The 27094-nt window shown below is 39.0% G+C and overlaps 1 protein-coding gene and 1 pseudogene across 5 annotated transcripts in view; one reads left to right on the top strand and one right to left on the bottom strand.

The window, feature by feature from the left end:
• Positions 1 to 27094, top strand: part of PDS5B (PDS5 cohesin associated factor B) — a 192582-nt gene that overhangs the window by 10890 nt on the left and 154598 nt on the right. The window lies entirely within an intron of this gene.
• LOC109566791 (malate dehydrogenase, cytoplasmic pseudogene) lies at positions 16274 to 17307 on the bottom strand (annotated as a pseudogene).

The following is a 27094-nucleotide window of genomic DNA, read 5'->3' as shown; positions in this document are numbered from 1 at the left end:
TTCCCCTCTCCCCCAAAAACTCTGAATTCTAACATTGTAGGTATTTTGTTTGGTCTTCGTACAGTGTCTTCTTTTCTGGTATCTAGCTTTGTTTGTTTAACATATATTTCCAGACGCATCTGTGAGGGTGGATGTGTCAGAGTCCTTTTTATTGCTGAGTAGTATGCCATTGGATGAATGTGTCAAGCTTATTTTTTCTTCTGTTGATGGGTATTTGAGTTATTTTCAGTTTTTTCATTTTTAAGAATAAGGCCTGTATGGATCTTTTTGCAAACATGTTTTTATTTTTCTTGAGTCAATACCTAGGATTGGAATTGTTGGTTTAATGCACAACAAAGGAAACTATTAGCAAGGTGAAAAGACAGCCTTCAGAATGGGAGAAAATAATAGCAAATGAAGCAACTGACAAACAACTAATCTCAAAAATATACAAGCAACTCCTACAGCTCAATTCCAGAAAAATAAATGACCCAATCAAAAAACGGGCCAAAGAACTAAATAGACATTTCTCCAAAGAAGACATACAGATGGCTAACAAACACATGAAAAGATGCTCAACATCACTCATTATCAGAGAAATGCAAATAAAACCACTATGAGGTACCATTTCATGCCAGTCAGAATGGCTGCGATCCAAAAGTCTACAAGCAATAAATGCTGGAGAGGGTGTGGAGAAAAGGGAACCCTCTTACACTGTTGGTGGGAATGCAAACTAGTACAGCCACTATGGAGAACAGTGTGGAGATTCCTTAAAAAACTGGAAATAGAACTGCCTTATGATCCAGCAATCCCACTGCTGGGCATAACAGAATTGAAAGAGACACGTGTACCCCAATGTTCATCGCAGCACTGTTTATAATAGCCAGGACATGGAAGCAACCTAGATGTCCATCAGCAGATGAATGGATAAGAAAGCTGTGGTACATATACACAATGGAGTATTACTCAGCCATTAAAAAGAATACATTTGAATCAGTTCTAATGAGGTGGATGAAACTGGAGCCTATTATACAGAGTGAAGTAAGCCAGAAAGAAAAACACCAATACAGTATACTAACGCATATATATGGAATTTAGAAAGATGGTAACAATAACCCTGTATACGAGACAGCAAAAGAGACACTGATGTATAGAACAGTCTTTTTGGACTCTGTGGGAGAGGGAGAGGGTGGGAAGATTTGGGAGAATAACATTGAAACATGTATAATATCATGTATGAAACGAGTCGTCAGTCCAGGTTCGATGCACGATACTGGATGCTTGGGGCTGGTGCAATGGGACGACCCAGAGGGATGGTAGGGGGAGGGAGGAGGGAGGAGGGTTCAGGATGGGGAACACATGTATACCTATGGCGGATTCATTTCAATATTTGGCAAAACCAATACAATATTGTAAAGTTTAAAAATAAAATAAAATTAAAAAACAAGCAGATGTGTGTTTTACTATGTAAGAAACTGCTGCATAGTTTTTTGGAATTTTCTCTTAAATACTCTTCACTGTGACTATGTTTTCTAGTTGCTCCACATCCTTTCCAGTACTTGAATGATCTTTTTTTTTTTAGATTCATTTTTGTTCATGCTGGGTCTTCCTTGATGCGTGAAGACTTTCTCCAATTGCGGCGAGTGGGGAATACTGTCCAGTTGCGATGCGCAGGCTCTTCATTGCTGCGGCTTCTCTTGCTGTGAAGCAAGGGCTCTTGCACACAGGCTTCAGCAGTGGTGGCGCGTGGCTTAGTTGCTCCAGGGCATGTGGGATCTTCCTGGATCAGGGATCAAACTTCTGTCTCCTGCATTGGCAGGCACATTCATTATCACTGAGCACCAGGGAAGCCCATGGTCATTCTTTTTAATTTTGGCTATTTAGTGGATGTGAAATGGTATTTTGTGGTTTTATTTTGGATTTCCTTGCTAGCTAATGATGTTTCATATGGTTGACAATTGTTAATAATTTTGTAGAATACCTCTTAAGTTTTTTGCATATTAAAAAGAATTGGTTATCTTTCTATTATTGATGTGTAAGAATTCTTAATATAGTCTTGATACAAGTTTTTTGTAGCATCAATGTCCTGGGAGTGTTTTCTCCCAGTTTGTAAGTTTGTCTTTTCCTTAACAGTGTATTTTGATAAGCTAAAGTTTTTAATTTTGATGCAGTTCAGTTCTTTTTCTTTAATAGATTTGAGTTCTAAGAAGCTTTTGCATACTCAGAAATCATGAAACTAATTTCCCTTGTTTATTTTAGAAATTTCATAGTCTTATGGATGGGGCTGTGGTCCATCTTGAACTATCGTGTGTTGTGTGAAGTAGGGATTGAGGTTCATTTAAAAAAAATATCCAATTTCAACATCATTGTTGGAAAATATTTTTTTGTTTTGCTACACTGAATTGCTGTTGTGTTTTGGTCTAGGATTGCTTGTGCACACATGTGGATCTGTTTCTGGACTCAATTTTGTTTCTTTGATCTCATTGTCCCCCTATGCTAGTATTATTATTATCTCTGTTGCCATAAGTCTTGAAATCAAATTGTGTGAATCCTCTAATATTCTTTGGCCATCTAGTTCCTTTGTGTTTCTATATAAATTTTAAAATCAGTTTGTGAATTTTCTATGGAAAAAAAACTTTTTGGGATATTGATTGGGATTGTGATTGTGTTGCTCTATAATTACATTTAGGGAGAAATGACCTGTAACAATATTGAATTTGATAGTGAGCCTTTAACATGGTTTCCCTTGATCCCTGCCTCCTTGTATTTGCACCCTTTTGTATTTACCTTGCACATGATTTTAGGGTTGGTCTGTGTAACCTGTAGAATACGGTTAAAGTCCCTTCTGAAATTAGATTATAAAAGGCACAGCGGCTTGTGTATTGGTCACTTTCTGTCTCTCGTTGCTAACTGTAGGAGAAACCAGCTACCATGTTGTAGAGAGGCCCACTGAAATTTTACCCTACTCGCTAGTTAACAGGTTAGCCTGCTGCAGTTTCATGGATGCTGATAGAAGGCATACGAATCTTGGGTCTGAGTCGGAAGACAGGTCATTGTCACAGCTACTGTAGTGGCCTGGGTGCTGTGAGCATTTTTGCACCAGTTCCTCAGTCTCCAGATCACACTTCATGTGAAGAGGATCGGATGACAGCTGCACATGCAGAGCTTGCATTACAAAGGAATTCTGAGCATAGGGCACCTGGACATTTTTTAATGCACAGTAAGCATACCTGCTATTTGCTCTGAAGGAGACTTTATTTTCCCAATCTGTTCACTTTATAAACATCTTTGGAAAGCCTGGAACAAGGGGCAGTGAGATCCTCAGCTGCAAGTGTGCAGAAATGTGAAAGACAAATGGAATATTGTCTCCCAACATCCTTGTGACCAAGGACTGAGGCTTTCTCTTGGAAGCAGATCCTCTGGCCTTCAGTTGAATGTAGACCCAACTATAGTTTGCAACCTCCTGAGAAACCCTTGAGCCAGACCCACCAGCTAAGCTGCTTCTGGATTTCTGACCCTTGGAAACTGTGTGAGAGAATAAATATTTTCAACTGCTAAAGTTTTGGAATTTATTACACATCAGTGGCTGATTAATACAGTTGTTTACCTTTCCTTTTATTGGGTCATCTTTTTTGATATGTACTGTAAACAAATTTTATATACATGTATGTGTATATACAAGACCTCTACATCAGTGGAGTAAAATAGGTTTTTCTGTATCAATATGTTATGGTAATACACTTATTACGTAATATAATTTTGTTCATGTAACATTTTAATGATCTTCATAGAGATCTTGCAGTTGTATTTATTCCTGAAGATTTTTCTTCTTGATGCTATTTTCTAAATTTTATTTTTTGCTGCTAGTATGTAGAAATACAGTAGTTGTAACAATTCTTGTGTGCATATACTTTGACCATGCTGAACTAAGTTCCAATTGCCTTTTTGTGGCTTCTTTAGGATTTTCTCTGCAAAAATAACCACATCTGTGACTAATAAGACAGTTTTACTCCCTTTTCTCCCATCTTTATAAGCTTTTTATTTCTTTGCCTTACCTTATTGCTGTATCTAGCCTTTTCAATTTAGTGTTGAAGAGAAAGGGTAATAATAGTCGTTCTTGTCTTGTTCCACATCTTAAGGGGAAAGCAGTATCTTAACATTAAATAGAATGTCAGCAGTGGTTTTTCTGTAGATTAAAAGAAATCACATTGAGGGTGTTCCTTTCTATTTCCAGATTACTGATATTTTAATTTTTATAGATGGGTGTTGAATTTTGTCAGATGTTCCCCTTTTTCATTTACTGAGATGACTTTATTCTGTTATTATGGTGAATTGTATTTATTTATTTTTGAAAGTTAAACCAGTTGTGCATTCCTGAGTTAATCTTATTTGGTCGTAAATATATTGTCTTTTTATCTGTTTCTGAACTTGATCTGTTAATATTTTGTTAAGGATTTTGGTGTCTGTGTGTGGGAGGAATGTTGGTCTATGATTATCATTTTTTGTAATGCCTTTTGATAACATGTTTCGCTTTCTAAAAGAATTTTTGTTTTCAGAAATAGTTTATATATGACTACTGTTATTTCTTTAATGTTTGGTAACCATGTAGGCATGGAGGGGTTTTATGTTGTGTGGGGGGGAAATTTTTTTTAACAGATTTCATTTCTTTGGTAAATATATAATTACGTTGTTCAGTCACTAAGTTGTGTCCAAACTCTTTGTGACCCCATGGACTACAGCACACCTGGCTTCCCTGTCCTTCACCGTCTCCCAGAGCTTGCTCAAACTCGTGTCCATTGAGTTGGTGATGCCATCCAACCATCTCATCCTCTCTTCTCATCTTCTGCCTTCCGTCTTTCCCAGCATCAGGGTCTTTTCCATTGAGTCAGTTCTGGGAGCTTCAGCTTCAGCATCAGTTCTTTTAATGAATATTCAGGGTTGGTTTCTTTTAAGATTGATGGTTTGATCTCCTTGCTGTCCAAGGGACTCTCAAGAGTCTTCTCCAACACCACAGTTAGGCATCAGTTCTTTGGTGCTCAGCCTTCTTTATGGTCCATCTCTCACATCCATACATGACTACTGAAAAAACCATAGCTTTGACTAGACCGACCTTTGTCAGCAAAGTGATGTCTCTGCTTTTTAATACGCTTTCTAAGTTTGTCATAACTTTTCTTCCAAGGAGCAAGTGTCTTAATTTCATGGCTGCAGTTACCATCTGCAGTGATTTTGGAGTCCAAGAAAATAAAGTCCGTCACTGTTTGCATTGTTTTCCCATCTATTTGCCATGAAGTAATGGGACCGGTACTCTTGCCTGGAAAATCCCATGGATGGAGGAGCCTGGTAGGCTGCAGTCCATGGGGTGGCTAAGAGTTGGACACAACTGAGCAACTTCACTTTGACTTTTCACTTTCATGCATTGGAGAAGGAAATGGCAACCCACTCCAGTATTCTTGCCTAGAGAATCCCAGGGATGGGGGAGCCTGGTGGGCTGTCATCTATGGGGTCGCACAGAGTCAGACACGACTACAGCAACTTAGCAGCAGTAGCAGCAATGGGACCGGATGAAATGATCTTAGTTTTTTGAATGTTGAGTTATATGATTATATGGATTTTCTGTCTTTTTTTTTCTATAGGCGGTATATATGTATCTCATTTAGGTTATCAACCCTCTTGGCAGAAGGTTTTTAATTTTCCCTTGTGATCCTTTTAAATTTTGTAGGAGCTGTTGTGACCCCTTTTTAATGCTCTTTTTCCTTGGTCATTCTTGCTATGAGTTTAGCAATTTGATTTCTTTCCACAGCTTTTGGTTTCAGTAATTTAATTGACTTGTGCCTATCTTGATAGTTTCCTTCACTCTTATCTTCTGTTGGCTTAATGTATTCTTTTAACCCCTGGCTCCTTAAGCTAGAAATTTAGATATTTAATTCGGAAACTTAGATGTTTAAATTTGAGTTCTTTTTTTAAATAAGCACTTAAAAAGTTATATTTTCCACACATTTCTATATGTTATATTTTCATTATCAGTTCAAACTATTTTCTGATTTCCTTAACTCATGAATTTTTTTAGAAGTGTGTTGCTTAATTTTCAAATATTTTGGTTTTTCCCAAATAGCTTGTGTAATTGATTTCTTTTTTTGGCCACGCTGTGTGGCATGTGGGATCTTACTTTCCTGACTACCAGGGATTGAACCTGCACTCCCTGTAGTGGAAGTGTGGAGCCTTAACCACTGGACCACTGGGGAAGTCCCTGTAATTGATTTTTTTTAATGTATTTCTGTTGTAATTACAGATTAAACTCTGAAAATTTTTCATCTTTTAAAATGTGGACTTATTTTATGGTGTGATATATGGTCTTACATAATTAAGTTGGTAAATAGTAATAATTGATATTTGAGGTCAGAAAACATCCTGCAAGGGGCAGTATAGGAAATATTTTAGGTTTTGTGAATTACACAGTTTCTGTTTTAACTACCCTGCCCTTGTAGTGCAAAAGTAACGTGGCAATATGTAAATAAATGAGTGTGGCAGCATTCTAATAAAACTTTATTTACAGAGATGGGTAGCGGTCCTGTAGTTTGCTGCACCTGATTTATTGCCTATGAATTGCTTTATAATCATTTCAGTAGCTGAGAGAGGGGGGGTATTAAAATTAGCAAATATAACTGTGGATTTATTTTCTTCCAATAACTTTGTTGGCTTTATTTATTAATTTATTCACTTAATTGATTTATTCATACCATTTCCCTTGTGTTTACTATTTATATTCATGGTGTATAATTTTTGATTATTATATGTTTAACCTGATTGTGTCTTTGTTTTTAAAAGTATGTTTCTTTTAGATAGCATATATTTAATGGATTTATTCCTTTCCTTCCTTCCTCCTTCCCTCCCTTAATAGTAACCGTATCTAATAATCTCTGCCTCTGAGTGGAGGATTTGGTAACTTTACATTTAATGTTATTTATATGGTTAAAAGTCTTCCATATTACTCTGTTTTATCAGTTTGTCTCCTCTCTTCCTTCTCTTACTGCCCACAGTTCTTTTATGTTGATCAGATTTTTAAAAATAAATTGCCATTGGGCTTTTTAAGCTGTATGGCTTTGTATAAGTGGCTGCTGTAGGGATTCCAGTATTCATGATTAGCTTTTACAGTTCACTTACTATTAACATTATTCCACTTGATGTAAAATGAAAGAACCTTAAAAAACGTAATTACATTTAACTTTTGTACTATTGGTATGTTAACTTTTGCTTCAACACAGTGCTATTTTTGCTTTAGTCATTTGCCTTTTTTTAGGGAGAGAAACGAGAGTCTTTTTAATTACATAATTATTTTGGATTTTCTTTATATGTATAGATCTAAGTTTCATTTGATGTCATTTCCTTTCAACTTGAAGAATTTCCTTTTAACACGGCATAATGTTTAGGTCTAGTGATTAAAGTCTTCAGCTTATGTATGTTCACACACACACACTCAGAGTAGATATACATACATTTATTAAGAGTAAATATATTACTCTTACATTTTTATAATTATAATTTAAAATTGTATTACTCTTAGTAAATGTTTATATATATATATTTACTCTCATTTTTTGAGAATATTTTTGCTGGATGTAGATTCTGGGTTGACAGTCTTTAATTGCTTTAAAGATCCTTTTTTAATTGTCTTCTGGTATCCATTACATCTTTAATTTTTGACAGTTTGATATTCTTTTTTCTTTTTCTCTCATTTGTTACTCTGCTTAGAGTTGAGCTCATTGGATTTGCAAATTGATTTTTTCACCAGTTTTTTGACCATTATTTAAAATGATTTTTCTGTCTCATTCTCTCTTCTCTTTGAGATTTTTGATCTTTTGCTTAAAAGTACTATGGGGGGCTGCCCTGCTGGCTCAGTGGTAAGATGATCTTCCTGCCAATGCAGGGGACACAGGTTCAATCCCTTATTGAGGAACATCCCACATACCTCAGGTCAACTCAGCCCGTGCACCATGACTGCTGAGCCTTTGGTCTAGAGCCCAGGAGCCACAACTGCTGAGCTCACTCACTGCAACTGCTGAAGCCCTTGTTCCCTAGAGCCTGTGCTTGGCAATGAGAGAAGCCACCACAATGAGAAGACTGCGTACTGCAACCTGAGAGTAGCCCTTACAGCAACGAAGACCCAGCACAGACAAAAATAAGTGAAGTAAAATTATTAGGAAAAAAAAATGTACTATGGGTCTGTGAGTCTCTCTTGTTTTTGATTTTTTCAGTCTTTTCCCCTCAGTTCTTCCAGTTGAGTGACTTATACAGATTTGTCTTCACAGTCACTACCTCTTTTTTATATTGCTTCTAATATGCTGTCAAGCCCATTCTCCACCCCCATATATTTATAAATACTTAATTTCCAATTTCATTGAGATGTAATTGACAAGTAATATTGGATAAGTGTAAGATATATAGCATGATACGTATGTATATATTGTTAAGTCATTACCATAGTTAGGTGGGCTAACACATCTGTCATCTTACATAGTTAACATTACTTTGTATGTGTGGTGAGAATATTTAAGATTTACTCTCAGCAGCTTTCAAGCACACAGTACAGTATTGTTAACTGTAGTCACCATTCTGTACATGAGAGCCCCAGAACAATTTATCTTGAAACTGAAAGTTTGTACTCTTTGACAAAAATCTCTCCATTTCTTCTCACTCCCCCTCACCCTGTCAACTCTGTTTATATGAGTTCGAATTTTTAGATTCCATGTAAAAGTGAGATCACACAGTATTTATTTTTCTGTCTGATTTATTTCACTTAACATAATGTCCATAAGGTTCATCCCTGTTGTACAAAATGATAAAATCTCCTTTTTTGTGTCTCATGTTCTCTTGAATATATACACAACATCTTTATTCATTCATCCACTGATGGATATTTAGGTTATTTCCATGCCTTGGATATTGTGAATAATTTTGCAGTGATCACAGGGATGCAGATATCTCTAAACCCACTTTAAAATAATGTACTTTTCAGTTCAAGTATTTCATTTTTTAAAAAATATCTTTTGGCTGTGCTTGGGTCTTCGTTCCTGAACTTGGACTTTGTCTAGTTGCAACGAGTGGGAGCCCCTCTCTAGCGGTGGTGCGTGGGCTTATTGTGGAGCACAGCCTCCAGGGTGCGTGGGCTTCAGAAGCTGTGGTACACGGGCTCAGCAGTTGCTGCCTGTGGGCTCTAGAGCACAGGCTCAGTAGATGTGCTACACGGGCTCAGTTGCTCCTTGGCAGGTGGAATCTTCCCAGACCAGGGCTTGAACCTGTGTCGCCTGCATTGGCAGGTGAATTCTTTACTTCTGAGCCTCCAGGCCACCAGCCTCAAGTACTTCATTTTTTAACTATTTACATTTATCTATTGAGATTATTGTGACCGTGCTTTCCATTAAGTCTTTGAACAAATTTATTGCAGCTTAAAGTCTTTGCTTGTTAATCCTTTCCTCTAAATTGTTTCATGTTTTTTAAAATTTATTGCTTTTTTCCCATTCTTGACAGTAGGTCACATTTCCCTGCTACATTTCATGTCTAGAAAGTTTTGATTGTAGAGTGGACACTGTGGATGATTTATCTCCAAATTCTCTTTTCTTCTGATGAGTGTAATTAACTAACTGCTTGATCACCTTGAGCTTGTGCAGGCTTGGTCTTATACTTTCAGATGGGTCTGTAGAGCACCTGAGATGTTTTTAAGCCCTGATGACTTGGCCAGGTTCCTGTCTCCTCTGCAGTGTGAGCAGCTGAGATTGCTGCTCAAAGGCTCTTTTAGCTTTCCTCTTGTTTCCATTGGGCTCCTTAGAGTCTTCTGTGAGCATACTCAACTCAGGGGTCAGTGAGGAATTGGAAGGCGTTTGTATTAGTTTTTGAGGTTTCTGCTTCTGTGACTCACTCATTTTCTGAATTCGCCCTCTAAATTTTTAACCACTCTGTGGCCATGACATGAATAAGCCTGCAGCTTTTTGCTTGAGTTCTAGTAGTCTTGTGCCATTGTAGATGGGGAGTACCCTCAGGGAAAAAGCTGTGTAACTTTGAACCTCTTCCAATGTACTTCCCTTCTTTCAGTGGTCAAATTTCCAATTTCTTCCTACTCTTGGTGCTTTCTTCTGCCTTCAAATCATTTTTAAAAGTATTTTACCCAGAATTTTTTTAATAATTGTTTTATGAGGAAGGGTTAATGAGTTGATAAAAGCTGTTAGAATTCTTCAGACTCATTTTCATTCATTTCACGTGGCCTGAAGCACAGTTGCTGACTTAACACACACCTTGTTTTAGGCCTGTGTTTTTAGAATAAGATAGAGACTCACAGTATTATTACATCATGTATTTGGATTAAGTAGGTAGTTATTTAATGAAAAGCCTGGAGCTGAACAGTGTTTGCAAAAACTTGTGAAAGGGACAGCCATATTTCTTCTGCTGTTTCTTTTCCGCTTTCTTAGCACCAGCCTCTGATAGATAGCAGTGGAACCCGGGACTAGGTACTATTGGAAGAAAACGTGGTTTTCAGGTGTGTTTGACTTTTACTTCTCTTGGTATTTATAAAAAAAAAGTACTGAAATGTGTTGACCTCTTTGCCCAAGGGACTCTCAAGAGTCTTCTCCAGCACCACAGTTGAAAAGCATCAATTCTTCTGGCCTAGCCTTCTTTATGGTCCAGCTCTCACATTTGTATATGATTACTGAAAAAACTGTGGCTTTGACTATACAGGCCTTTGTTGGAAAACTGATGCCTCTGCTTTTTAATATGTATCTAGGTTTGTCATAGCTTTTCTTCCAGGGAGCAAGTTTCTTTTAATTTCATGGCTGCAGTCACCATCCGCAGTGATTTTGGAACCCAAGAAAATAAAATCTGTCACTGTTTCCACTTTTCCCCCATCTGTTTGCCATGGAGGGGTGCGACCGGATGCCATGATTTTCTTCTTTTGAATGTTTCCCAGTTGTAGGAACTGGTTATATACACTAAATCTGATGCTGGGCTTGATGTCAGCAGGGCTGGTAAGTGGGAACTGAACACGGACATGGAGTGATGGAGAGTAAGGTTAACCTGGAACTACAAAGAATTTTCGGAACTTATAGAAATGAGTTGAAACCTGTGAGCCCAGACTTGAACCTTCATGGCTCTCACTGCCTCCACACCTGTAACCTTGATGATGTAGGTATCCTGCAGTAGGTGTGATACACCTAACTGTGCAGATGCACAAAGGCCTGCCTCAGTATTACTTGGCAAAGCAGAGATGGGGATCTGACAGAAGCTAGGAAAACTGTAGGCCGGTTGCCGCCCTGTGCCCATGAAGGTGAGCCAGAGATCCTTGACAATGTGTGAGGGCTGCCATAACCCCTGAACTTTAGCATTCCAAACCTGGTGGCTGCTTTTCTTTTGTCTTCTGTATCTCGTGGGGATTGATTTTTTTTTTTTTTTTTTTTAAGCCAATTCTATATTGTCAGGGTATATTGTCACCCTGCTTTTTTAACTTACATGCAGAATACATCATGTGAAGTGCTGGGCTGGATGATGTACGAGCTGAAATCAAGATTGCCGGGAGAAATATCAATAACCTCAGATATGCAGATGACACCATCCTTATGGCAGAAAGTGAAGAGGAACTAAAAAGCCTCTTGATGAAAGTGAAAGAGGAGAGTGAAAAAGTTGGCTTAAAGCTCAGCATTCAGAAAACTAAGATCATGGCATCTGGTCCCATCACTTGATGGCAAATAGATGGGGAAACAGTGGAAACAGTGACAAGACTATTTCTTTGGGCTCCAAAATCACTGCAGATGGTGACTACAGCCATGAAATTAAAAGGAAGAAAAGTTACGACCAACCTAGGCAGCATATTAAAACGCACAGACATTAATTACTTTGCCAACAAAGGTCCATCTAGTCAAAATAATGGTTTTTTCAATAGTCATGTATGATTGTGAGAGTTGGACTATAAAGAAAGCTGAGCGCCAAAGAATTGATGCTTTTGAACTGTGGTGTTGGAGAAGACTCTTGAGAGTCCCTTCAACTGCAAGGAGATCCAACCAGTCCATCCTAAAGGAGATCAGTCCTGAATATTCATTGGAAGGACTGATGCTGAAGCTGAAACTCCCAACACGTTGGGCACCTGATGCAAAGAACTGACTCACTGGAGAAGACCCTGATGCTGGGAAAGATAGATGGCAGGAGGAAAAGGGGTCAACAGGGCGAGATGGCTGGATTGCATCACCGACTCGATGGATGTGAGTTTGAGCAAGCTCTGGGAGTTGGTGATGGACAGGGAGGCCTGGCATGCTGTAGTCCCTGGGGTTGCAGAGTCGAACACGACTGAGCAATGAACTGAACTGAACCAAACCCAGAACTGTGAAAAATGTATTTGGAAAAATATAATTGCTACCCAGCAAGTTAAAAAGCCATCACAGACCATCCTTTGTCACCGTGGCACCAATGCACACCTCTTTTCATCGTATTTATCTTACAGATAAAGACAGTTGTGAAACTATACTTCTGGTGAACTAACTCAACTATCCTTTGTTCATCTGATAACATACAAATCCTCTCTTTAAGAGAGAATACAAAATCTCTTTATCCATAGGTGGGTTAATTTCCTTTCTACCTGTGTCACATTTTCTACTTAACTTCCTGTAACTCAGATACCAAGATATGATATGTGATTAGGTACTATCAGATGATTATCAAAAGGGAGATAAATCGGTTAATATAAATAGAAATATTTTGTATCATAAGAAGAATACTCATTAGAATTTTCATTTCTACAACTAGTCATGTTGTAGTAGTTGCTGTCTATAATTACTTTCTGCTGTCACTCCGTATTCCCTCTCTTGGCAGTATCTCAGCTCATGGTGGTTTCTTGCCTGATGGGGTGACCTGACTCTTCATTCCTTAAGGGTCTGGGTCATTAGCAGTCCTGCCTGATTGTTTCCATTGACTTTAATCACAGTACATGGAAATACTAAATGGCCTCCCAGAGAAACTCCTGCATTCCAGACATACTTTCTGGGAGCCCCTCTTGTGTAGTAGGCACTAGACTTCCCCTTGATTGTGAGGTCAGTCACCCTAATCGGTTCTGTAACCCCTTCTTTGTTTGTTGATTCATTGGCATGAATAACCCAAAGTGGCTGGGTGGCAGTCTTAACTTCCAGTTTAATGGAATCATTTCTGCATTCTTTGGTGGAAACTAAAATCTAACAAAGGAACAGTACGGCCATAGATGCATATAGGTGGCTAAGTGATATGGTGTGTTATGTGTGTCGGTGAATTGGGAAGCAAAGTGAATTAGTTTAGAGTGACAGTTAATACAAATTAATATAGGCACATATCATAATACTTGGGGAGTTAATCAGGATACCCTGTACTAAATATTTATTTTGAAAGAAGTGTAAATATATTCAAAATGTGCATTATTTTTTTCTTTTTTACTTTTCACTATCCAGTATTTAATAATGGACTGGTGGTTGGTAACAGTTGAGTTTTGAATCTAGATCTGATATACTTTTTAGATTTTTTTACTTGTTTGTTTACTTCTAGGGTGAGACTTACATTTACTATTTTGAGCTTTTATAAATTAAAGAATACAGAACAATGAACATAAATGACTTCATTTATTTTCACAACTGAAAATAGTATAGTAGCATTGTGTGTCATATCTACTCTGAAACTAGAAATTATAATAATGCAGTGATTAGGAGGGTGAGCCTAGAGTCAGACTACCTGGCTTTAAATTTCATCCCTCAGTTCAGTTCAGCCGCTCAGTCACATCCGACGCTTTGCGACCCCATGAATCGCAGCACATCAGGCCTCCCTGTCCATCACCAACTCCCGGAGTTTACCCAAACTCATGTCCATTGAGTCGGTGATGCCATCCAACCATCTCATCCTCTGTCGTCCCCTTCTCCTCCCACTTTTAATCTTTCCCAGCATCAGGGTCTTTTCCAGTGAGTCAGTTCTTTGCATCAGGTGGCCAAAGTATTGGAGTTTCAGCTTCAACATCAGTCCTTCCAATGAACACCCAGGACTGATCTCCTTTAGGATGGACTAGTTGGATCTCCTTGTAGTCCAAGGGACTCTCAAGAGTCTTCTCCAACACCACAGTTCAAAAGCATCAATTCTTCAGCACTCAGCTTTCTTTATAGTCCAACTTTCACATCCATACATGACTTCTGGGAAAACCATAGCTTTGACTAGACAGACCTTTGTTGGCAGAGTAATATCTCTGCTTTTGAATATGCTGTCTAGGTTGGTCGTAACTTTCCTTCCAAGGGGTAAGCGTCTTTTAATTTCATGGCTATAGTTACGCTTATCCTAAGTTTCAGTTAACTATTGCTCTGTAGCAATCCCCCCACCCCCATGTCAGTGGCTTAAAATGAGTGTGTGTGATTACTCATCAGAGTGCGTGTTATTACTCATAAATCTGTAGGTCACATGGATGGTTCCGATCATCTGGGCTAGATTTGGCTCATTTCAGCTGAGTTGATGTCACCTAGGATAGAGAGGAAACAAGTAGACCTCACCCTGGGAACTGACACAACATCTTTTCTGCCACGTTCTGTTGGTTCAAGTCAAGTTGTGAGGCCAGACGACATTCAGGATATGGGGAAATCAGCTCTACCTCTTGGTGGGGGGAGCTGCATTATCACATTGCCAGGAGTTGGATCTAGGAGGGGTGGAGAATTGGAGCCATTTTATAGTCATTTTACCATACAACACAACCATGCACAAGTCTCTTCATCTCTTCGAATCTGTTTGCTAACCTGTAAAAATGGCTAGGAGAGTAATGATTCTTTTTGAGACTATTTTGAAGATCAGATAAAATAGTCTGTGTGAAGTGTCTTTGGTTGTGTCTTGATGTCTGCCAATATGTGCTCAGTATATGTTTATTATTATTGTTTGGTAGTAAGTGAAAGTAAAAGTTGCTCAGTCGTGTCCGACTTCTTGCAACCCCCATGGACTGAATCCTGGCAGGCTCCTCTGTCCGTGGAGTTCTCCAGGCAAGAATACTGGAGTGGGTAGCTGTTCCCTTCTCCAGTGGATCTTCCCAATCCAGGGACTGAACCCAGGTCTCCCACATTGCAGTTAGATTCTTTACCATCTGAACCACCAAGCAAGTCATGGAAGGTAATAATTGGGTGTGTGGTATTTATGACTTAAAATACTTAACAATAATCCTATGATGCTATCATTATTTCCTTCTTATGGCTGAGGAGACAGACCGAATTGCTTAAGTTACCAATATGCGAAAGCTTGTGGTAGACCCAACATTTGAACCAACATTTTTTTTGTTTTCACCCTGAAAGCCTAGTACTTGACTTTGAGAGCCACTACAGTGGTAAAACATGTGGCCTCTGGAGCTTTGTTAGTCCTTGTCCCACACCTTATGGGCCTTTTAGCCTTGGGCAAATTACTTAACCTCTTTATGCCTCACTTTCTAGGAAAGGAGATTTCATACCTTGGTCACATGGTTGCTGGTGAGGATTAAATGAATTAATAGATGTTAACTGTTTAGAACTAGCTCAGGCTAGGTAGGTATGAAGTATGTTGTTATTCCTTTTCCTCTTTATTATTACACGCTGCTGTGTTTAGGCTGAAACTGTAAAAACTTTTCAGTTGAAAAGATTAAATGAGACTGAAATTATCACCCTTTTCTTTTTAGAGCCATCTAATTTTTTCATGAAGTAGTATTGACCTTTATGGTTAGTTTCTTAATACACTAATTATGGATTTTACTAATGTGAATTGGTTTTATAGGGATGGTTCAATTTGAGGAAAAACTATTCCACAGTATTTTGTCTCCCCCCTACCCTTTGCATTCGGAGCTTTTCTTGCACAGTGTCATTCATTTCTATGGTTTCTATTCAACGTTGGTTACCCTCAAATCAACATCTGAAGTTTGACCTTACTCCTGATTTTCATTCCTTAATTAGTTTTTCTTTTCTCTCCATTAGTTATTAAAATTAATTTTTTTCCTCACGTTGTCTCCTCTCCTGTATGCTTATTGCTTCCGGTTTAGTGTAGCTCCTCCTATTTGTTGTTGTTTCTTTTCTTTTTTTAACATCTGACCTTATTGTTACTCTGAGAACATCTTAGTTTTGTTTTTCTTTTCACTTGAATATATATTTATTTTAGAATGCGGCAGTAACAGTATGATAATAAACATGTACCATTACAAACTTGTACCAAGAAGCACACAATCTTTAAAGTGTGTTGTTTTTCACAAGTAATTTAAATATGGCATTATTATTTCGCACTAGAGTCAAAGATGACAGTTAGGTTCTTCAGCTTTGGAGCATTTAGTAACATTGAAATGATTGTCTAGTCAGGCAGAGGCAAGAAATTCAAATGCAGTTTTTTTCTCTTCTGCTGGTTCCTTTGCAGTAAGATCCATCTTCTCACGTGAGAAATCATTAATAGGGAGACCTTCAACAACCTTCTAGGTCTTATCCTTGATTGTAACAGGGAACGAGTAAAGGAGATCATCAGGAATACCATAGGAGTTGCCATCAGAGATAATGCCCATGGACACAAACTCTCCCTCTGGGGTTCCAAACCAGATGTATCTGACGTGGTCACAGATGGCTTTTGCAGCTAATGTGGCACTGGGCAGTTTCTGCGCCTTGATGACAGCAGCATCATGCTACTGCACGGCCCTGATGAATTCTCCCTTGAGCCAGCTGTCATCTTTCAGAGCTTCATAAACACCAACTTCCACTCCTTGCAGTTTTACCTTGGCATGGTTGACATCTGGATACTGAGTTGAGGAATGGTTTCCCCAGATGATGGCATTCTTTACATCATCAGAAGTCACTCCAAGTTTAAGAGCAGTCTGAGCTTTAGCTCGGTTGTGATCCAAACGAGTCAAGCAACTGAACTTGTCCTTCGGGATGGATGGCGCTGACTTAGAGATAATCAGGCAGTTAGTATTGGCTGGGTTTCCCACCACCATAGCCTTAACTGACTTCTTGGCATATTTGTCCAAGGCTGCACCCTGGCATTTGAAGATTTTCATATTTGCTTTGAGTAAATCTTTCCACTCCATGCCATCCCTTCTTGGCATGGAGCCCATAAGAGTGGCCACATCCAGGTCTTTGAAGGCAATCTCTTCTTTGTTGTGATGACATCTTTCAGGAGGGGCAGGGCACAGTCTTGCAGCTCCATCAGGACACCCATTATGGGAGTGATAGCCAACAGCCGAGAATGATAAGCCATTCTTTACTGAAGACAGATCCATTTCCAATACTGTACAACAGTGAATATGCAATTTGAACAGCTCCTCCAGTCACAAGGACTCGGATTGGTTCAGACATGATTGGGAAGGGCATGGAGACTTCTGCACCTGCCAAATGAGCCTCAGGCAGTCGGGTCACCTCTGTCCTGGAACCAACTCACATCTTAGTTTTGACTGGCCTCAGAGGTGGAAGCTCTTGGAGAGGACAGCCTCCCTCTCTTGGTAGTCTCTTTCTGGCATTTTTCTTTGGCCTCCTCCATTTTCTTGGCCACAAGTTTAGCATATTCTGCAGTCAGCCTTTATTTTTCTTGGTACACTGTTCCCTCAGGGTAATATACTGATGTTTGTGTTGCAGAACATGTGAAATACAGACACTGACTCTTGTGTGCCTTGGCCCTAAGTTTCGGACCCTGTTTGTTTGGGGGCTTTCTCACAGCGTGCTTGAGAGCATTATGGTCTTTAGAGAGATTGAAAAGTTTGGTAATTCTAGCAGTTTGGGAGTTCTGTTTTGGTTCCCAGTTGTTGAGCCACAGCAGTATCAGTGCCTGCAGGAATATTCCTTTTCTACCTTTAAAAAAAAACGACAAATTGAAAACACTTAGATGGGTGTCCACAGTGTAACCCTGAACATGTTTGCGCTTTCTTTCCGGTCTTCTTGGTCTTTGCAGGACTGCCCATTAGTAGCAGGTGGACATGGCCATAGGTGAAAAAACGTGGAAACCTGTTTGTCGTTCCCACCACTGACTTGCCACAGAACTAAGCCTTGCATTCTTCCCCCAGAGCACTAGCAGCAACTTCTGTGACTACACGTGTCTCATAAAGTACAAAGTTCACTCTCATCGTCTTCAATGAGCTTCTGGCATCTAATGTCTGGGAAGGAGATCTTCAGTTTCATCCTGAAGCTGCTCACCACCTCCGAGGTGCCACAAAAAAGAGCTCATTATTTTTTCTTAAATTAATATCGTAGCCTCTGAGTCAATCTCTTAACTCCATTCCTACCTTTTTCAGTCTGTCCTCCAGGAACTGTCGAAATAGTTTATGTAAAACACATTTGATCGTTTTATTCCCTTGGTTAGAATGTTAACTTCACCTTGCTTACAAGAAAAAATAAATTGAAGGACTTTCCTGGTGGTCCAGTTAAGGATCTCCTGGTACACGGGACATGGGTTCAATCCCTGGTCACAGATCCTACATGCCACGGGGCAACTAAACCCTTGTGCCACAATTAGAGAAGTCCTTGCAACAACAAAGACCCAGCAAGGCCAAAATAAATAAATGCAAGTTAAAAACAATGAAGTTGAGCGTTCATGGCTCTTGGTGAATCTGTCTCTGTTTCCCTCTGCAGCAGAATGTTTAGTTACTTCACAACAGAATTGCTGAGTTCTGGCTGTGTGAAATTATCCAGGACTGTCATATTCTCTTGCATGTCTGTGCATCTGCACATGCTTTTAATTTCACCTGCAGTCCTCTTCTGGTTTGCTCTGTGGGCAACTTTGTGCATCATTTTCAAAATTTAGCTCAAGTGAAATTTTTCAGAGGTTTCCTTATTCCAGGTGTACACTTTCAGACTTCTCTTCTTTGCTTGTATGATTTATTATCACTTTCATCCCACTGGTGTTGTAAACGTCTTTGTTTAGGTATAGTTCATACCATACAGTTCACTAATTTAATGTGTGCAGCTCAGTGGTTTAGTATATTTACAGAATTGTGCATTTGCTACTGCAGTCAATTTAGAACATTTCATTACCCCTCAAAGAAACCCAACACCTCTTACCCAGTACCCCCTAACATCTCATTCCCCTTTCCCTTCCCCACTTCAACCATTAATCTGCTTTCTGTCTCTGTAGATCTCCCTATTCAGTACATTTCATATTAGTGGAATCTTTTAATATTTGATTCTTTGTAATCGTGTCTTTAGCTTGATGTTGTCAAAGTTCACAATTTTGAAGTATATATCATACTTCATTTTTGTTATTGCCAAATACTCCATTATATGGGTAGACTGTATTTTATCCATTGATTAATTGATGGGCATCTGGGTTGTTGCCATTTTATCTATTATTGAGTAATACTGTAATAAGCATTCATGTATAAGTTTATATACCGACATGTTTTTATTTCTCGAGTATATACCTAGGAATGGAATTGCTGGATCAGATACTAACTCCATTTAACTGTTAGAGGAAATCTCAAAGCTGTTACACCATTTTGCATTCTTGCTATCAGTGTATGAAGATTTTAATTCTTTACATCCTTGCCCACACTTGTTATTGTCTGTTTTTTAAAAAAAATTATTTATTTTTGATTGAATGATAATTGTTTATAGCCATTCTAGTGGCTGTGAGCAGGTATCTCATTGTGGTTTTGATTTGCATTTCCTCTTAATGACGTGGAGCAATCCAGTATCTTCTCTGGAAAGCTATTCAGTTCCTGTGTCCATTTTACAGTTGAGTTTTAGTAGTTTTTTTAATGTATTCTAGATACAAGCCCCTTTAGCAGATATATATGATTTATATATATTCTGTTGGTATTCGTTTCAGTTTTTTGATGTTACCCTTTGAAACACGAAAGTTTTATTCTTTTTTTTTTTTTGGTTATAAATCTCCACTTATCCTTGTTGTATTCAGAGTTGAGCCCAGTCTCTCTCTCCTCTTGCTATTGTCTTGACATATAAAGAGATCCAGAAATAAGCTCTCATGGTATAAAAATTATTTTGAGAAGAAAACATTTGAGTTCCTGAGATTTCTTTATCTGCCTAAAAGTGGAGCTTCCTTGAAGAACTCAATTGTAAATCCCCTTCCTGGGGCAGAATTCCAGAAAAACATCTGCTTTATTGACTGTGCTAAAGCCTTTGAAATGTGTGGGTCACGACAAACTGTGGAAAATTCTTAAAGGGATGGGATACCAGACCACCTTACCTGTCTCTTGAGAAATCTGTACGCAGGTCAAAAAGCAATGGTTAGAATTGGACACGAAACAACGACCTGGATCCAAATTGAGAAAGGAGTACGTCAAGGCTGTATATTGTCACCTTGCTTATTTAACTTAATATACTGAGTACATCGTGTGAAATGCTGGATTGGATGAAGCACAAGCTGGAATCAAGACTTCCGGGAGAAAAATCAATAACCTCAGATATGCAGATGACACCACCCTTATGGCAGAAAGCAAAGAAGAACTAAAGAGCCTCTTGATGAAGGTGAAAGAGAAGAGTGAAGAAGCTGGCTTAAAACTCAACTTTCAGAAAATGAAGATCATGATATCCGGTTCCTTCACTTCATGCCAAATAGATGGGAAACAATGGAAACAGTGACAGACTTTATTTTTGGGCTTCAAAATCACTGCAGATGGTGACTGCAGCCATGAAATTAAAAGATACTTGTTCATTGGAAGAAAGGCTATGACAAACCTAGACAGCATATTAAAAAGTAGAGACATTACGACAAAGGTCTATCTAGTCAAAGCTATACTTTTTCCAGTCAGTTCAGTCACTCAGTTGTATCCAGCTCTTTTGTGACCCCATGAATCACAGCATGCCGGGCCTCCCTGTCATCACCAACTCCCAGAGTTCATTCAGACTCACGTCCATCGAGTCAGTGATGCCATCCACCCATCTCATCCTCTGTCGTCCCCTTCTCCTCCTGCCCCCAATCCCTCCCAGCATCAGGGTCTTTTCCATTGAGTCAACTCTTTGCATGAGGTGCCAAAGTACTGCAGTTTCAGCTTTAGCATCATTCCTTCCAAAGAAACCCCAGGGCTGATCTCCTTCAGAATGGACTGGTTGGATCTCCTTGCAGTCCAAGGGACTCTCAAGAGTCTTCTCCAACACCACAGTTCAAAAGCATCAATTCTTCGGCGCTCAGCCTTCTTCACAGTCCAACTCTCACATCCACACACGACCACTGGAAAAACCATGGCCTTAACTAGACGGACCTTTGTTGGCAAAGTAATGTCTCTGCTTTTGAATATGCTATCTAGATTGGTCATAACTTTCCTTCCAAGGAGTAAGCGTCTTTTAATTTCATGGCTGCAGTCACCATCTGCAGTGATTTTGGAGCCCCAAAAATAAAGTCTGACTCTGTTTCCACTGTTTCCCCATCTGTTTCCCATGAAGTGATGGGACCAGATGCCATGATCTTCGTTTTCTGAATGTTGAGCTTTAAGCCAACTTTTTCACTCTCCACTTTCACTTTCATCAAGAGGCTTTTGAGTTCCTCTGCACTTTCTGCCATAAGGGTGGTGTCATCTGCATATCTGAGGTTATTGATATTTCTCCTGGCAATCTTGATTCCAGCTTGTGCTTCTTCCAGCCCAGCGTTTCTCATGATGTACTCTGCATGTAAGTTAAATAAGCAGGGTGACAATATACAGCCTTGACGTACTCCTTTTCCTACTTGGAACCAGTCTGTTGTTCTATGTCCAGTTCTAACTGTTACTTCCTGACCTGCATATAGGTTTCTCAAGAGGCATGTCAGTAGTCGTATATGAATGTGAGAGTTGGACCATAAAGAAGACTGAGCACTTAAGAATTTATGCTTTTGAACTGTGGTGTTGGATAAAATTCTTGAGAGTCCCTTGAACTGCAAGAAGATCAAACCAGTCCATCCTAAAGGAAATCAGTCCTGAATATTCATCGAAAGGACTGATGCTGAAGCACCAGTCCTTTTGCCACCTGATGTGAAGAACTGACTCATTGGAAAAGACCCTGATGCTGGGAGGGATTGGGGGCAGTAGGAGAAGGGGACGACAGAGGATGAGATGGCTGGATGGCATCACTTACTTGATGGTCATGAGTTTGAGCAAACTCCGGGAGTTGGTGATGGACAGGGAGGCCTGGCATGCTGCAGTCCATGGGATGCAAAGAGTTGGACACAACTGAGAGACTGAACTGAACTGGAGCAGTCAACGTAGGGAAGGTTGACTCTTACCCCTGGAGATGAGGTCTCCACAGCTACTATCCCAAAACTGAATCTCCCTTCTGGTCTTGTCAGGGCCCATTAATCTTTTCAAAAAGTCATTTATTTTCCTATCAGTGCCCTTCCCCTATTAAGATGTTACATAAGCCCCACCCAGATTTTAAACATCCCCTTGAGTCACATTCTTCTGTGAACTCCTATACATACATGAGTATTATCTGTCCTTTTTCTTGCTAATCTTTTGTATGGGAGAAGAAAAATCTGTTTTCTCTCTCCATTCTAAATTAATTGGCTGGGACCCTACAAATAAGACTAATGAAAGAACAATGAATTTTTTAGAGAAGTGACAAGGAGAAGGAAAAGGACATTGAGTTTCTAAGGGTTGGCAAATTGTGGGAAGTTAATATTGGAGAATTACTGCAATATAAGGGCTAATTACTAAAGTTAACATGTTTTAAAAATTGAGATATAATTGACATATAACATTAGTTTTAGGTGTACAACTTAGTTATTTGATGTTTGTATATATTGTGAAATGATCACACTAGTTAACATCCATCACCACACAGTTATACTTTATTTTCTTCTAAGATTTACTCTTTTAGCCAGTGTCAAGTGTGCAGTGCAGTATTTAGTCACCATGCTGCATTTGCATCCCCATAACTTATTTTATAACTAGAAGTTTGTACTTTTTCACCACATTCACCCATTTTGCCAGCCTCACCTTCTAGCTCCGGCAAACCACCAATCTAATTTGTTCCCTATGTCTATGAATTGTGTTTTGTTTTGTTTAGATTCCTCATGTAAGTGGGATCATACAGTATTTGTCTTTCTCTCTCTGAGTTATTTCACTTAGCGTAATACCCTCAAGCTCCATCTGTGTAGTTGAAATGACAAGATTTCCTTCTTTAATTTGATGGCTAAATAACACTCCACTGGAATTAAGTTTGAAATTAAATTGCAGCTTTGTCAAGTTACAAATGGTATGACCTTGTTGGGCTTATGGACTTGTTGCTTCTATTAATCCTTTCTAAGCATGAACCTACTCATACATCTCATGGTTCCTGGAAAGATGCGTACATTAAAGTAGTTTATGTAGTTCTTGGCAGATAGGTGTGCAGTGAATGCTAGTTTTATTCTTTCATTTACTGTGTTAAATAAGGTAATTTGTCAACCTAGGAGTAGACTTTTGTTTTCAGAATACTGTATTCATAATGTACTTACCTGAAGCCAAACACTTCCCTAGTAGTTACATCTTGAGTTCTAGAAATATGTCAAGATGCTAAGCATGAATTGGCAATTACTTTTTCTTTAAAAAAAATTTTTTTTTAAATATTTTAAAAACACAAATGGAGATAATGCTGTGTATATTGTTTTGCGTTTCCAACTTGATGTATTTTGGTCTTTGGTCTGAGTTAGCTCATAAATTGGATCATCAGTTTTAGTTTTGTACAATTATATCCAAAACTGCTTAACTTTTCTGTTGTAGGACATGTAGGTAATTTTCACTACTTTTCTGTTAAACCCATGTCTACATGTAAATACAAAAGAATGTAGTTCATGCTGCTCTTGCTTAATATCTTGGGGTTGAAACTGGCATGTGGAGGAGAAAGAGTCAAGGAAATGGGATAGAATTAGAGTCAAGAGAGTAATACAATCATACCAAAAGCCTTCGGGATTACTATTTATTTTCCCAAGGTAGTAAACCCTCTTTTCTTCTGGTTGAATATAGTTGGACTGGGAAGTTTTGTTCTTTGACACTTTACGAATCCAAATAGTTATTGTGAGCATTTGTATCTTGCACTTGTTTAAATGGAAATGCTCTGGTGTTTTGTAACTAAGTTTAATTATTTGCTCTTTAATTCTGAATTACTGTTATATTAAGGAATTTCTCTTCCTGATTTACTCTGAGAGATATATAAATCAGTAGTAGTGAACAGTTTTAATTTAGATGATCTTGTGTTTTTTTTGTTTCTTTTGCCTGTCTATATAATTCATCCATTTATAGATCTGATTTATATAGAGATATATAAATCAGTAGTAGTGAACAGTTTTAATTTAGATGATCTAGTGTTTTTTTTGTTTCTTTTGCCTGTCTATATAATTCATCCATTTATAAATGTTGACAGTATTTGCAGAGAGAACTCATCTGCAAGAGAGAGATTGCACTCTAGTGAGAAGTGAAACCATGTGCATGTTTCTTATTTGTCTCATCTAAAACAAATTCCTGAGCTGTGGTTGAACCACCTCTGAATCAGTACTCCTGGCTGGTGGCTTAGATGGTAAAGCGTCTGCCTGCAATGAGGGAGACCCGGGTTTGATCCCTGGGTTGGGAAGATCTCCTGGAGAAGGAAACGGCAACCCACTCCAGTACTGTCGCCTGGAGAATCCCATGAACAGAGGAGCCTGGTAGGCTACAGTTCATGGGGTTGCAAAGAGTCGGACATGACTGAGCAACTTCACTTTCACTCATCAGCTTAAGTCACAAGCCTTACCAGCTTGTGACTGGTGATAGAAGCAAGGTCTGATGCTATAAAGAACAATATTGCATAGGAACCTGGAGTGTTAGGTCCATGAATCAAGGCAAATTGGGGTTGGTCAGACAGGAGATGGCAAGAGTGAAAGTCAACATTCTAGGAAACTGTGAACTAAAATGGACTGGAATGGGTGAATTTAACTCAGATGACCATGGTATCTACTACTGTGGGCAGGAATCCCTTAGAAGAAATGGAGTAGCAATCATGATCAACAAGAGAGTCCGAAATGCAGTACCTGGATGCAGTCTCAAAAACGACAGAATGATCTCTGTTTGTTCCAAAGGCAAACCATTCAGTATCACAGTAATCCAAGTCTATGCCCCAACCAGTAATGCTGAAGAAGCTGAAATAGAACGGTTCTATGAAGACCTACAAGACCTTTTAGAACTATCACCCAAAAAAGATGTCCTTTTCATTATAGGGGATTGGAATGCAAAAGTAGGAAGTCAAGAAACACCTGGAGTAACAGGCAAATTTGGCCTTGGAGTATGGAATGAAGCAGGGCAAAAATTAGCAGACTTTTGCCAAGAGAACGTACTGGTCATAGCAAACACCCTCTTGCAACAACACAAGAGAAGACTCTACACATGGACATCACCAGATGGTCAACACCAAAATCAGATTGATTATATTCTTTGCAGCCAAAGATGGAGAAGCTCTATACGATCAGCAAAAGCAAGACCAGGAGCTGACTGTGGCTCAGATCATGAACTCCTTATTGCCAAATTAAGACTTAAATTGAAGAAAGTAGGGAAAATCACTAGACCATTCAGGTATGACCTAAATCAAATCCCTTATGATTATACACTGGAAGTGAGAAATAGATTTAAGGGACTAGATCTGATAGAGTGCCTGATGAACTATGGACGGAGGTTTGTAACATTGCACGGGACACAGGGATCAAGACCATCCCCATGGAAAAGAAATGCAAAAAAGCAAAATGGCTGTCTGAGGAGGCCTTACAAATAGCTGTGAAAAGAAGAGAAGCGAAAAGCAAAGGAGAAGAGGAAAGATATAAGCATCTGAATGCAGAGTTCCAAAGAATAGCAAGGAGAGATAAGAAAGCCTTCCTCAGTGATCAATGCAAAGACATAGAGGAAAACAACAGAACGGGAAAGACTAGAGATCTCTTCAAGAAAATTAGAGATACCAAGGGAACATTTTATGCAAAGATGGGCTCAATAAAGGACAGAAATGGTAGGGACCTAATAGAAGCAGAAGATATCAAGAAGAGGTGGCAAGAATACACAGAAGAACTGTACAAAAAAGAGCTTCACGACCCAGATAATCACAATGGTGTGATCACTCACCTAGAGACAGACATCCTGGAATTCATGAAGTCAAGTGGGTCTTAGAAAACATCACTATGAACAAAGCTAGTGGAGGTGATGGAATTCCAGTTGAGCTATTTCAAATCCTAATAGATGATGCTGTGAAAGTGCCACATTCAATATGCCTGCAAATTTGGAAAACTCAGCAGTGGCCACAGGACTGGAAAAGGTCCGTTTTCATTCCAATCCCAAAGAAAGGCAGTGCCAAAGAATGCTCAAACTGCCACACAATTGCACTCATCTCACATGCTAGTAAAGTAATGCTCAAAATTCTCCAAGCCAGGCTTCAACAGTACGTGAACCATGAACTTCCAGATGTTCAAGCTGGTTTTAGAAAAGGCAGAGGAACCAGAGATCAAATTGCCAACGTCCGCTGGATCATGGAAAAAGCAAGAGAGTTCCAGAAAAACATCTATTTCTGCTTTATTGACTATGCCAAAGCCTTTGACTGTGTGGATCACAATAAACTGTGGAAAATTCTGAAAGAGATGGGAATCCCAGACCACCTGATCTGCCTCTTGAGAAACCTGTATGCAGGTCAGGAAGCAGCAGTTAGAGCTAGACATGGAAAAACAGACTGGTTCCAAATAGGAAAAGGAATACGTCAAGGCTATATATTGTCCCCCTGCTTATTTAACTTACATGCAGAGTACATCATGAGAAATGCTGGGCTGGAAGAAGCACGAGCTGGAATCAAGATTTCTGGGAGAAATATCAATAACCTCAGATATGCAGATGACACCACCCTAATGGCAGAAAGTGCAGAGGAACTCAAAAGCCTCTTGATGAAAGTGAAAGTGGAGAGTGAAAAAGTTGGCTTAAAGCTCAACATTCAGAAAATGAAAATCATGGCATCTGGTCCCATCACTTCATGGGAAATAGATGGGGAAATAGTGGAACCAATGTCAGACTTTATTTTTTGGGGCTCCAAAAATCACTGCAGATAGTAATTGCAGCCATGAAATTAAAAGACGCTTACTCCTTGGAAGTAATGACCAACCTAGATAACATATTGAAAAGCAGAGATATTACTTTGCCAACATAGGTCCATCTAGTCAAGGTTATGGTTTTTCCAGTGGTCATGTGTGG

This window comes from Bos indicus, chromosome 12 (assembly GCF_029378745.1).
Source record: "Bos indicus isolate NIAB-ARS_2022 breed Sahiwal x Tharparkar chromosome 12, NIAB-ARS_B.indTharparkar_mat_pri_1.0, whole genome shotgun sequence".
NCBI lineage: Eukaryota > Metazoa > Chordata > Mammalia > Artiodactyla > Bovidae > Bos > Bos indicus.
This window is presented reverse-complemented; position numbering and strand designations above follow the sequence as displayed.